The sequence below is a fragment of the Littorina saxatilis genome, linkage group LG1, assembly GCF_037325665.1.
Source record: "Littorina saxatilis isolate snail1 linkage group LG1, US_GU_Lsax_2.0, whole genome shotgun sequence".
NCBI classification, from domain to species: domain Eukaryota; kingdom Metazoa; phylum Mollusca; class Gastropoda; order Littorinimorpha; family Littorinidae; genus Littorina; species Littorina saxatilis.
The window spans coordinates 25,800,292-25,814,573 of record NC_090245.1 but is presented as its reverse complement, the minus strand read 5'-3'; positions in this window follow the sequence as shown (position 1 = coordinate 25,814,573).

Here is a 14,282-nt window from a genome sequence, read left to right as displayed (position 1 = left end):
CCACACACAAGACAGAAGTCGCAGCACAGGCTTCATGTCTCACCCAGTCACATTATTCTGACACCGGACCAACCAGTCCTAGCACTAACCCCATGATGCCAGACGCCAGGCGGAGCAGCCACTAGATTGCCAATTTTAAAGTCTCAGGTATGACCCGGCCGGGTTTCGAACCCACGACCTCCCGATCACGGGGCGGACGCCTTACCACTAGGCCAACCGTGCCGGTAACCCTGAAAAGAGACTGCTATAAGATAACCGGTATGTATGATAACATTAGGACGGTTTAATACATCGGAGTAAACCCATTTTGAATCACCACTAGGTTACGATAACGGTGGAACGCTCCACTTGGAATCAGATTTGAAACAAATGTCTGTGTATTTGCTTTTTAAAGGCTTTGATTGATGGAATATATTTTAATGCTGTTGGAAGTGAATTCCACACTGATGACCCTGAAAATGCAAGACTAGACTTGTACAAATCTAGTCGGGGGCGAGGTGGAATGAATTTACTAGAACCATACCTGTTGGTTGCTTTTTGAAACAGCGACAGAATGTACTCTGGGACTTCCTTGTTCATAACTCTAAACATGAATAATGATTTATTCAGTTTAAGCTGCTGGTTCAACGGAAGGAGGCCAAGCAGTTTCAGTTTTTCGTCAGTAGTGACCGATGAGTTAGGTATCATAAGTTTAGCTGCACGACGATGGAGAGAATTCAGTTTGATCATGTGAACATCACTGCAGTTGTCCCATAACGTAGAAGCATAACTTAAATGCGAAAGAATGTGTGCATGGTAAAATAATTTAAGAACTGAAGTGTCGACATAATATCGTAGCTGCGAGAATAAGAACATGTTTCTCGACAGCGTTTTGTTTATATTGTTTAAATGACATTTCCAGTTTAGCTCAGAATCTATTGTGACTCCTAGAACCCGATGTTCACGCACTTGCTCAATCGGTGATGATCCAAGGTTAAGCTTTAGATCAAGTGGGGCCAGCTGATGTTTCTGTCTAGAAGTGATTACCATACTTTTGGTTTTTGCAGGATGAACTATCATAGTATTAGTGTTACACCAAGTAAACATTTCATCGAGGCTTCTTTGAAGTGATGACTCTAACACGTTCAGATTTTTTGAGAAAGTGTACACAGATGAGTCGTCAGCAAAAAGGTCATTGATAACACGAGGATCAGAAATATGGAGTGGCAAGTCATTAATGAATATACAAAACAAAAGTGGACCAAGAACGGAACCTTGAGGAACCCCACTTGTGACACGACCTGTAGTAGACAGTTTCCCATTAAGAAGGACATATTGCTTTTGATCACTAAATTAATAAGAACGAAAGAAGGCTAGAAATGGAGACTTAGGGAGATACGCGGATAGCTTTGAAAGTAATGTAGTATGGTCCACTGTGTCGAAAGCTTTCTTGAAGTCGAGGAAGACAGTGCCCACTATTTCAGACCGGTTTATGGCTGACAGCCAAGAAATCTAAACAACGAAGTAACTGTGGTAAGATGAACAAAGTTAAAAAAACAAAGGATTACTGTACTCACCAATACAAAGACGACACAAGACGATTACGAATTTTCGCTTCTGGAAGCTTCATCAGGAAAAGAACACAAAAGACAACAAAAAGCAGACGCAACACGGAACGAACAGGGTTTGAAAGAAAATGGAGGGGAAACACGCAAAAAGGGGAAGAAACTCTAGGAACGGAAATGAATGAAAGGGGAGAGAAGTGGTTGGATGATGTCAAGGGCACAGGCATACAGACAAAAAGTAATACACACTCATAAAGGGGGGGGGGGGGGAGGGAAGAAAAAAAAAGGAGGAAAAACACACGCACGCAAGCACGCAAACACACACACACACACACACACACACACACACACACACACACACACACACACACACACACACAAAACCAAACACATAAACATACACAGAAAGAAACACACACAACACACACACAGATACAAATACACACACACACGTACCGTAAATCCACAGTATGTTTGGGGAATACAAGTACATCACAGAATCACACATCTTAATAAGAGCAGTATGGCAAGAATGTTTTGGACGAAACACAGATTGAGACGGGTGAAAAAGCTCACAGATCTCCATTAACTGAAGTAAATGCTGGTGGACGTGCTTTTCAAGTGGTTTGGATAAAACCGATAAGACAGAAATTGGACGAAAGTTGTTGGGGTTCGACGCATCCCTAGTTTTAGGCAGTGGTACTACTTTGGCAGTTTTAAAAACAGTAGGAAATATAACATTTTCAATACATAAATTGTACACGTATGTAAGTGAATCAACCATATATGGCACAGCCACTTTAAAGAGGTGCGCAGGGATATTGTCAGGCCCCATCGATTTCTTGTTTTTAAGGTCCTTAATGTATTTTCCCACTTCATGTACTGCAATTGGTGGTACGCGGAAAAGGGAAGCTTTTTTCCAGTGTTACACGACACTTGAGATTGCCACAAGTTCTCAAATGTCGTATAGTTGTGTTCTTTTATTCTACGTCGCCCGTCTTCGCAGCAGCAGAAAACAACTCGTCAAATTGAGTTCGAGGATTTATTTAGCATTCCATACATACAACTGCACATCGTAGCAGAACTCAAATAGAAGCTTTTTTAACATTCAAATCGCGCTGGCATATATAGTAAATACTCAATCTCGAGAATATTCCAGACCGAACATGATACAACTACATTATATACGAACCGCCCATGGACTAGAATAGTGACGTACATCAAAGGTGCCGACGCCCTTAATCCGAGCGAACGCTACGAACTCACACTAAAACAGCGTGGTAAACAACTTGTTTTGACAGGACTAGAAAGTTCACCTGCATTCTCGTCCAAGCATAAATATTGTGTTTACAAAATATAATATCGGTACTTTCCCACAAAGCACAAATAAGTCAACTACATGCAACACACAAAACTGAACCAAAGCTCAGCAACGGTAGCGTTTCCTAACATTACCCCCAACACCAGAAGAAATTTACCTAATTTCTTTCAATCATTGAAACGCTACCTGTACACATATTATGTATACATAACAGATTGAAATCCAGGTATGTACATTAGTCTGTTGGAGAATGAACACAGTTTTACTCACATACTCGGCTGAGAAAATCTGCTCTAACATTGTCTGAACCCTTGATCGATTCCACTCGCATATCAAAGTTCTGCAAGTATATCACCCACCTCATGATACGATTATTCACAAACTTCGCAGAGTTCAGGTAGGTGAGGGGTTTGTGATCAGTCTGAAGCACGAATTTCACCCCTTGGAGGTAGAGTTCAAATTTCTTGATTCCCCACACGATGGCTAAACACTCTTTCTCCATGGTCGAGTAGTTCTTCTCGGCTCCTGACAGCTTCTTGCTGGCATAGCTGACCGGAAACGGTTTACCTCCATGCTCTTGCATCAGCATGGCGCCGATCCCTTCGTCCGATGCGTCTGTACGCAAGATGAACTCTTTGGCAGTATCAGGAAGGCGTAGCACCGGGTCTCGTGACATCAGGTCGCGCACGGTCTGGTATGCCTTCTCCTGAGCTGGTCCCCAGAGTATTCGGTTGGGGCATCCTTTTCGGGTTATGTCCGACAAAGGCGCCGTTATGGCGGCGAAGTTTGGAATGAACTCTCTGTAGTACCCAGCCAATCCAAGGAAGGATCGCACCTGCTTCTTGGTTTCAGGACGTGGCGCATTGAGGATCTTGGTGACGTTTTCCAACAAAAGCCCCTTTTGACCTTCCTTCAGTGAATGACCTATGAAGTCAACGTTGTCGGTCCCCAAAATGCACTTGCTGGGTCTCACGGTCAGATTAGCTTTTGTCAGGCGGGAAAACAGTTCCCTCAAAGTCTCCAGATGCTCCGCAAAGGTCTCCGTGTGTACTAGCAGATCATCCCAGTAGTACACAACATTCTTCATTCCCTTGAGCATGTTTCGCATTCCCCTCTTCAGGGTAGCACCACTATTCACCATGCCAAAAGGCATCCGCAGGCACTCATACGTTCCGTCTGGAGTTGCAAAGGCGGTCTTTGGTATGTCCTCTTCACGCACAGGAATTTGCCAATATCCCTTGCTGAGATCGATCTTTGAGAAGATCTTACTGCTGGTTAACTGTCGGAATAGATCAGTTGCCGTCGGCATTGGTTCAGGATCAAACACGGTGATCTTATTCACTTTCCTGAAGTCAATGCATACCCTGTTTGTGCCGTCTTTCTTCTTGACAACAACAACGGGAGATGAGTAAGGGGATGATGACTCACGGATGACCCCCATCCTCAACATGTTGTCGATGTCCTTCTTCAAGGATTCCCGAGCCTAAAACGGGATAGGGTATGGTTTTGACCGAACAGGAACGTCAGATGTGAGGTGGACTTCATGTTCGACCAAGGACGTAGAGCCTGGCACATCACAGAACCTATGGGTGAAGTCGCCCATAAAATCATGCAGCTCCTTCTGCTGATCTTCTGTCAGGTCAGGTCCTACCTTGACGTCATCCACTCCCTCTTTCTTGTGGAGGTCTCCCAACTCCAGTAGTTCCTCACCGTCGAACTCGTCTAGTTCGGCTGGTTCTTCCACCATTGTTGCGACCTGTACTGCTTCCGGAGGTCTCTCCACATACAGTTTCAGGAGGTTAGCGTGGTAGATCTTGGACTTCTTGCCGACATTCACCTTGTAGTCGTTGATCCCTACCACAGCCTCAACCTCGTATGGGCCTTTCCACTGCATCAGTAGTTTGTTGTGATCAGTGGGGAGCAGTATCAGCACTTTGTTACCTGGTGTAAACTTCCTGTTTACGGCTTTGCGGTCGTAGTAGTGCTTTCCACTATCCTGAGACTTTCTCAAGTTTTCTCTCGCAATCTCGAGAGTCTCCTCCAGTTTCTCTCGCAACTCGAACACGTACTGGTAACTGTTCTTCACTTCAGGTGTGCCCACATCTTTCGTCCACAATTCCTTTAGTATCTGCATCGGGCCTCTCACGGTCCGCCCGTACATCAGCTCGAACGGGGAGAATCCAGTGGACTCTTGTGGCACCTCCCTGTATGCAAATAGCAAGGCATTGATGTAGCGATGCCACTGCCTTGGCTGCTCACTGCATAGTTTCTTCAGCGTGGACTTCAGCGTCGCATTGAATTTTTCGACCAGCCCATTGCACATCGGGTGATAAGCTGTTGTAGTCAAGTGACGAATGCTCAGCAGCCTGTTGACCTCTTCCAAGCATTCAGAGACAAACTGTGTCCCCAGGTCTGTGAGGATCTCTTCAGGAACCCCAATTCTGCTGAAAATGTCCACAAGTGCCTCGGCAACAGTCTCGGTGTCAATTTTCTTCAGAGGCACGGCTTCTGGGTACCTGGTTGCATAGTCTACCAGGGTCAGTACCCAACGATGACCCGCTTCACTTGGCGGTTTTATCTCGCCGATGAGGTCAATGGCCACCCTCTTGAAAGGTCGGTCGATCAAAGGCATCTTCTGCAACGGCACTTTCGGGACCCTTCCTCGAGGTATGGTTTTCTGGCAAATATCGCACGATCGGCAGAATCGAGTCACATCTGCATGCAGTCCTGGCCAGTAAAACGCAGCCTGGATTCTGTCCGATGTCTTCTTGACACCCAGGTGACCTCCCATAATAGAGTCGTGGGCCACCTCCATCACCTGGCGCCTAAGTGGTTGAGGCACCAGAACTTGACGTAATGGCTTCCCACCGTTGACTCTCGCGTGCTGGAACACTCTGTACAGGATCTTGGCCTTTACTTCAAAGTGCACAGTGCCTTCGCCCTTAGTCATCTCCTTGACAGGACGACTCCTGTACTTTGTTAAGGTCGAATCAGCTTCCTGTAGCTGAATCAGCCGATCCCTGTCCACGACAGCAGTTGCAGAACTGTTGGTGACCCTAAGCGGCGTAGTCGTTTTGTTCTTCTTCGCCTGGGCTCTGGTCGTCACAGCGCTTACAACCTGCGGCTGGTCGCGGCGATGCACAGTTGCTCTGTCATCTCGTAACAGTTCGCTGATATCTTCATTCGCGAATGGCAGTGGGTCTTCCTCCTCAGCAGCAGGCTGAGCTGAGCCCATTCTCCATTCGAAATCAGGGTCATCAGGACGTCTCGCACCCCCAATATTCCCAATTAGTAGATCGTACAAGGGCTTCTTCAGGCAGACGGCCTCAACTTCTCCGGTGAAGTATGGAGTATCGATCTGGATTTTTACCACTGGTGCCTTCACGCATTTGCTGTCAGCCATGAGCGTCCACTTGAAGTCACCGGTGAACTTCTCTGTCGGCACCAGATCCTCTTTGACGATGACCCCATTGCAGCCCGAATCTCTGAGAACAGTCACTTCCTGCTTCTCAACAAATCCCTTCGACACGGGCATGTCCGACACTGACACAGCTGCGCTAGCGACGACAGAGATTGACTTGCCATTGGCGAGTAGAAGCTGGCCATCAGATATACATTCTTCCACGTCCGATGGTGTAGCCACTTGCTCGGCAGCCCTTGGAAGTATGACGCTGCTCGCACATACTTGTTGGTTCGAGCCACTCGTTTGCCTCTTGTTGTCGTAATATCTCCGTCGATGTTCTTGCGCTTTGTCATTGACATGTCCGTTATCATTCTTTTGAAGACAGTTGGCGACTCGGTGGCCCTTGGTATTGCAATGGAAACACGTTATGTTCTGCCCTTCATTGGATGATGGTGCGGACTCAGTTTGTCCCTTGGCAGGTTGGTTTGCCTGGTTTCCGCTCTTCTGGAAAGGTTTCGTTGACTTTGACGTCCCCAGGGTCCTTCCATGAGCAATGAGATAACGCTCAGCAGCATCAGTAATGTCCTTCAAACCCCGCAGTTTTTGCTCTTCCAAGCGGGTCGCCAGGTCCTTCGGGCAGGCATTAAGGAACTGCTCCTTCACGATCAAGTCCCGCAGACTCTCGTATGACTGCTCTTCACCTGATAACTCCACCCACTTCTGCAGGTATGACGACAGGCGCTCCACAAACTGGCTCGGTGTCTCTCCAGACAATGGCTGGCATTCGCGGAAGCGTTGACGGTAGCCCCTTTCAGTGAAGTTGTAGCAACGCAACAGAGCTTCCTTCAGTACATTATAGTCTCTGGCGTCATCGTTTGAGAGTCTAGCGTAGACCTCAAGTGCTGCCCCAGTCAAATGTGCGCTGAGTAGAATCGCCCAGTCGTCGCGCTGCCATCTAGCACTCTCAGCGAACCTCTCGAATCTTGCAAGGTAGCAGTCGATCTGGTCCTTCCCGTCAGCGAATGCTGGAAGTTTCGGTGCCCTGTGTAGCATTTGCTGCTGGTTATCTCTTTGGCGTGGTGCCTCGTGCTCATTTTGAACACGCACCATTTCTGTCTGAAGCTCTAAGCGCTTCATCTCCATTTTTATTTGGAGCTCTAAGCGTTTCAGCTCTATTTGCCTTTCTTCACGCTGTGCTTCTCTTTCTTCACGCTCACGCTGCGCTTGTCTTTCTTCACGCTGCGCTAGCAGTCGTGTCTGGGACTCGACGAACTCCGTCAGCTGCTTGCCTTTCAGTCCCAGTTCAACTCCTTTTGCCCAGAACTCAGCCATTCTGGTCTTTTCCGGTGCGTTCGTCTGTATTCTTTCACAGCCCCGAACGTAGACGAATGTAGTCTTCTAAAAGAACACAGTCTCTACTGCACCTCCGATGCTTCTCTCGTCACTGGTCACCTTCGTAGACGCAGGCTGCCACCCTCCTCGTCTAACGTGACGGCGCACTCTGCTCACGATACGTACACGACGTACCTCAGTCGTATTTCGTAGTATTAATGCACTAGCTCCGCGACGAAGTCCGTCTCGTCCAAACGGCAGCTTACCTCTGTAATCCCGATACACTCCGGCGTCGCTCACCCTACCGAGCTGCGGCGATTACCAAACTCTTCATCAGTCACACCGAATCCACGGTTCCGTAGTCTCAATACTGATCCCTCAGGATACACCCGATTGATGGCTACCTCCTGTGACTGTCTTGACACTGGTCCTTGTTGCTGGAAAACCCTTGGCGTTAAACGTAGATCCCGGCTTGGCCCCCAATTGTTACACGACACTTGAGATTGGCACAAGTTCTCAAATTGCGTATAGTTGTGTTCTTTTATTCTGCGTCGCCCGTCTTCGCAGCAGCAGAAAACAACTCGTCAAATTGAGTTCGAGGATTTATTTAGCATTCCATACATACAACTGCACATCGTAGCAGAACTCAAATAGAAGCTTTTTTAACATTCAAATCGCGCTGGCATATATAGTAAATACTCAATCTCGAGAATATTCCAGACCGAACATGATACAACTACATTATATACGAACCGCCCATGGACTAGAATAGCGACGTACATCAAAGGTGCCGACGCCTTTAATCCGAGCGAACGCTACGAACTCACACTAAAACAGCTGGTAAACAACTTGTTTTGACAGGACTAGAAAGTTCACCTGCATTCTCGTCCAAGCATAAATATTGTGTTTACAAAATACAATATCGGCACTTTCCCACAAAGCCCAAACAAGTCAACTACATGCAACACACAAAACCGAACCAAAGCCCAGCAACGGCAGCGTTTCCTAACATCCAGTTTACTAGAGCAGAACGTAGTAAGAATATCTGGACACTCGGAGAGAGAGAGAGAGAGAGAGAGAGAGAGAGAGAGAGAGAGAGAGAGAGAGACAGAGACAGAGACAGAGACAGAGACAGAGTCAGAGAGAGAGAGAGAGAGAGAGAGAGAAGACGAATGCGAAGACGAATGTTTAATGCATATTATAGGCTGTTATCCTTTTGCAAGGGAGTGGGAAGAGGGGAGGTCGAAGTACTGGTTTTTTTCGAAACCGAATGATGTTCACTTTCGAGAAGAATTTTCTCGTTACTGGAAAGTCCGATAGCGAGCTGTTTGCTCACGTGTGTATAAGAAATGTCCGTCACACACAGTCTTTGTTCGGCAAACCGTGTCGTTGCTTTCACTTTAACCGAGGTACAGTCTCACAACCGCCGCCAAAACGTTCAAGTCTTTCGTCGCATGCTGCCTTTCTTTCGCGAAGTCGCCACTGGTCAGGGGGGTCCATCTGCGTAGGCATCGTTCTGTGTGACGACTGTCTTGTGCATTTTGATGTACCAGTTTGTGACTTTGTTATCTGTCATGTCGTATCTCAGGATCAAGTCGTCTGATTCACAAACTAATACTTGCTTGTCGTATCGTTTGTCTGTCACTACATTGTAGAAGCGCTGATTTCGCCGACTGTCTCTCAGATTTTCCTGCTTTCTTCTGTTCTTGACTTGCTCAACTGGATCAAAAATATCGTCCAAGGAAAAGCCGGCCTGTTCAGCCATATCTTCGATGGCTCGCTCCTCGTCCGTACCTCCCCGCTAAGCGCCTTCCCCTTCATACATATCCATGTTACAGTGTCCTTCACAATCAGTATCCGTGTCAATGGGTTTGTTTACAAAACAGACAGTGGTAGGACTCACGCATGACTGGCCATGCTTTGCTGTGTCTGTTGTTGGCACACTTTTAAATCGTCTCGCTCGTTCAAGGTTATGCGGGTCACGACCTGCACGTGGTGAACTCTCACGATGTGGCAATGGCGACACCACTGGAATATTAGCCTGTTGACACTGGCTGTCATGCATGTCATCGTCTTTGTCATTGCATTTCTTCGCCGGGGTTGGCGAAAAAAGAGGGGTCGGATGAAGATAAGAACTTGCCTGAATATGTTGCGCTTGTTGTTCCTGCTGTTGTTTTGATTGTGCGAAATCTTTTGCCCTCTTGGCATCTCGTCGCAATTGACTCGGTGGCTTGCGACGAAACTTCTGGTCAGCGCTTGTAAGGGTGGTAATGGCGGCTGTGTCGAGGCTGGTAAGTCGCAAAACAACAACGGTTTTTCTCCCCTCAGAGGACATTTTCCACGACTTGAGTTGGTTTTCTGTCAGCAGGGCCTCTAGTCTTTTACTGCGGATGGGAGTCCAACAACAGACATGGTGATGGAATATTTCAAGATTTCGAGCTGGATATATCGCAGCAGTCAGAAATACGCCCTGCTCGGTCTCGTGCCGTCTCGACAGATACATAAATAGAGAGAGAGAGAGAGAGAGAGAGAGAGAGAGAGAGAGAGAGAGAGAGAGAGAGAGAGAGAGAGAGAGAGAGAGAGAAGGCGAAGGCGAATTTTTATTGCATCAAACACAATGATTGTGTATGTACAAGGGGGAGAAAATAGTTTGCATGTGAACAAGGTGGACTTGACCGTCCGGAAGCAAGGCAACTTAAAATCAACACATAGAACAAGAAGTAAAAACAGAAAAAAATACAGTAAGCTGGAGAGAGAGAGAGAGAGAGAGAGAGAGAGAGAGAGAGAGAGAGAGAGAGAGAGAGAGAGAGAGAGAGAGAGAGAGAGAGAGAGAGAGATTAAGTGGAGTGAAATGTACGGTAGTGTCAAAACCGTGAGTACTTTGATCATATTTTGTACGTCATTATTGTCCAGGACAACAGACTTGTGAAGGGACTTTGACAAACTCTTCCGCCTTTAGACAATCTTTTAAGAGCGTACATGAGCTGCAGAATCTAAGTTCTTACAAGGAAGTGTCCAAAGACATGTTCCTCTCTTGACAGCAATTTATTTAGTCCGAAATCAAATAATCAAAATAAAAAAGACACATCAAGGACATTGGCTGAGAAGTAAATGTATCTCAACATATATTCTTGAGATCACATATAAAATGTGGGCTCCAGATTGTGTGGCCATATAATGTTGGTATTCCTTTGATGAGCATGCATTCAAGTGATGCACCGTTCTCCTCCTGTTGTGACATTACACAAAACAAGAATATCCTTGCTTTTACTGGAAGTCAATGTCACAAAACGTACAATGGTCTTAATGTGTGATGGACAGTACTATTTCCGCGGCGACACGGAAAGAATGGCACATTTGTAGTGACCTTTTGAGAGCTGGTGTAATACAATAATTATTGGCATGTCAGAGAAGACCTACTGTGTATGTGGGTAATGAAACTTTCTCTGACTTCCTGCTGGCGTGATGATAAATGCAATCACGCACGCACGTTTGCACGAATGTACACACGTTCGCATGCACGCACGCACGCACGCACGCACGCACGCATGCACGCACGCACGCACGCACACACACACACACACACACACTTACATAGACACAGGCACACACACACACACACATACACACACACACACACACACACACACATACACACACACACACACACAAACACACACACACACTTACACACACTTACACCCACACATACACACACACACACACACGCACACACACACACACACACACACTTGACATTAAAAGCCGTTTGTGTGGACGTATGCTGAACTTCCTGGAATTTGTGAAGGTAAACCTACAAAGTTATATTATTCTGGAAATGGACAGCATAATGTGCGTTTCCTGAGCTGCGGACAGTGAATTTTAAATTTACAGGAAAACGATAGTTAGTTTCAAACCCTTTTAAACACATTTTATGTTCAAGAAGATTTGTACCAACAAAAGAGACAGGGATCGCTTTTTTCAGATTGTCAGGAAATATTGATTTAAGAGTAAAAACATATTTTTTCGGAATTATAGCTGTAGAAACACAATTTTGTAACGCAGACATAGCCTACTCTTTAAACACTATGCATCCAAAGACCATGCAAATTATCAATTAAAGTCTCTCCATTATTAGGTATACGCTTTAAGAACTTTTAAGATCCCTGAAATCTGTTTGCTGATAAGAACTATTTTTGTAAAATATACGTAAATACCGGAATACACTATGTTATTGTATAATTATGCCTAAAATGTACCACACATGAACGGTTTGCAAATACTCAGTGCGACGGGGTGAAATATTGGTCGAGCGCAGCAAACTTTAAACTATGTCAATTTTAAACTTCAGTGCTGCTTATTGGTTTTTCATTCTCTCTCTTTGAGTGTGTGTGCTATCATTTGCGTCGGTTTATTTTCTTCTCGGCTGCAGTACTTCGATTAAACGTCGTATTCCCATCTGATCTCATTCCCCACTGTTATTAACTCCCAACCACCTCCCCAGTCCCCATTGCTTGCCTTCTCCCTCTGCCTCAGCTCCTCGCTCTAGCTTTCCTCCCTCCTGTCACTTTGTTCTAATCCACCCTGTAACTTCCTTCATTCCTTTATTGGTCTCTCAATTCATTTTTTCTGTTCCTGTTTTATACCCCCTCGTTTTCCTTGCCCCTCTTGTCGCCCTCCTCCTCGTCGTCGTCGTCGTCGTCAACATCGTCTTCTTCTTCTTCTTCTCTCGCCTCCTCCTCCTTCTCATCCTCCTCCTCCTCCTCTTACCCCTCCTCCCTCTGCGTCTGTTTAATATTTCACCTCTTCTTTAATATCCTATGAAAGTTTTCCGTGGAGACCTTGACGTTGTTGACTCTAACGTAGCTGACAATTTGACTTCTCACTTTTTCTACATTTTTTTTCCTCACCTTTTTCTATTTGCATTTAGAATATTTTTTTGTCTGAAGAGAAAACAAATAAAAGGAAAAAAAGGAAAAGATATAATAAGACACGCATGCATCAGGCAACAGAGTGGTAGAAAGAAGAAGGAAATGGCTTTGGGGATTTAGAGTTTCTACTATACGTACGCGGTTCCCTTTATAACTTAGTTCAGTCGTGGCAACTTTTTGTGGTGTTCGCAATACCGTCAGACTTTACCAAAGTTCAGTCTAACACGCTCTGCATTAAGCATGACTAGCCGAGTCAAAACGAACAGTTCGCCTGAACAGGATTCTCCATACAGTGGAACTCTCCACTTTTAAATCTGGGAGTAGATTTCGAATACGAAATTCCTATCAAAACAGGACTCTCCGGCACTTGAAGTCTCCATTTTTAAATCTGGGAATAGTTTCCGAATTCGAACAGTGTGTCAGTCGGTACTGGAACCCCCCCCCAGCGTTGGAAGTTTTCATTTTTACGTTCAAGATTACCACTCAGCTATTAGAAGAAAAGAAAACAAAAAACATTGAAGGGAAGTCAAAATCGCTTTAAGGGAGGAGCTGACGTTTGAGCAGAGAACCCCAAACTGATGATTTTAATCTCAGAGACAGCTGAGAACTTTACATTGGGTGCGTTTGAAGAAGGGAGAACACATTCGGAGGCCTAACACTTGTATTCTCTTGCTTCCAATCCCCCCCCCCCCCCCAGAATGAAACTAGAAAAAAAGAGGAGACACATTGGAAACGAAAAAGAAACACAGAAGAGATGGAAGGAATTTCCAATTAGTGTAATTGCTCGAGAGCTGCTCTTCTTGAGAAACGGAAGGGGAAGCAACAAATGTGGGACGCAGGGGAAGGGGAGGCGTGGTGGTGACTGTGTGTGTGTGTGTGTGTGTGTGTGTGTGTGTGTGAGTGTGTGTGTATGTGTGTGTGTGTCTGTGTGTGTCTGTGTGTGTCTGTCTGTATGTGTGTGCGCACGCGCGTGTGTGTATGCGGAGGTGGGGGTAGGAAGTTTTGGGGGTAGTTCAATTAATTCTATTCCAAAGCATGCATGGGAACACCTATATTACACACAAACTTCACAAACTTATTTACGGACATATTTTGACACCAAAAAAGTCCAAGACGTTCCAGTGCGCTAACTTTGTTTTTGCTTGCTTTACGACGTAATCACCCCCACCCCATCTTCTCCCATCTCTCTCTCTCTCTCTCTCTCTCTCTCTCTCTCTCTCTCTCTCTCTCTCTCTCTCTCTCTCTCTCTCTCTCTCTCTCTCTCTCTCTCTCTCTCTCTCTCTCTCTCTCTCTCTCTCTCTCTCTCTCTCTCTCTCTCTCTCTAGAGTCCACATTCTCTTTTTTGTTTCATTTTTAGTTAGTCCCTCTTTAGGGCGAGGGCTGGATGTAAAAAAGCAGACCACTGCTTAATCTATTACCCTCGTTAAATACAGAATTGTCATTGTCATTGTCATTGTCTTTCACAAACTCTCTCTCTCTCTCTCTCTCTCTCTCTCTCTCTCTCTCTCTCTCTCTCTCTCTCTCTCTCTCTCTCTCATATCATTCCTCTTTATATTAAAAATCCAGTATTGGAAGAAGTGTCTCACCATAAAGTCCTTGGTGTAAAGATTGATAATAATTTATCATGGCATGATCACATTGATTACATCTGTAAGATTGCTTCCAAAAAAAATATCAGTTATCAAAAATAAAACACTTCTTGAATCATCACATCTTGTCAAATATTGATTATGCATCCACTGTATGGGATT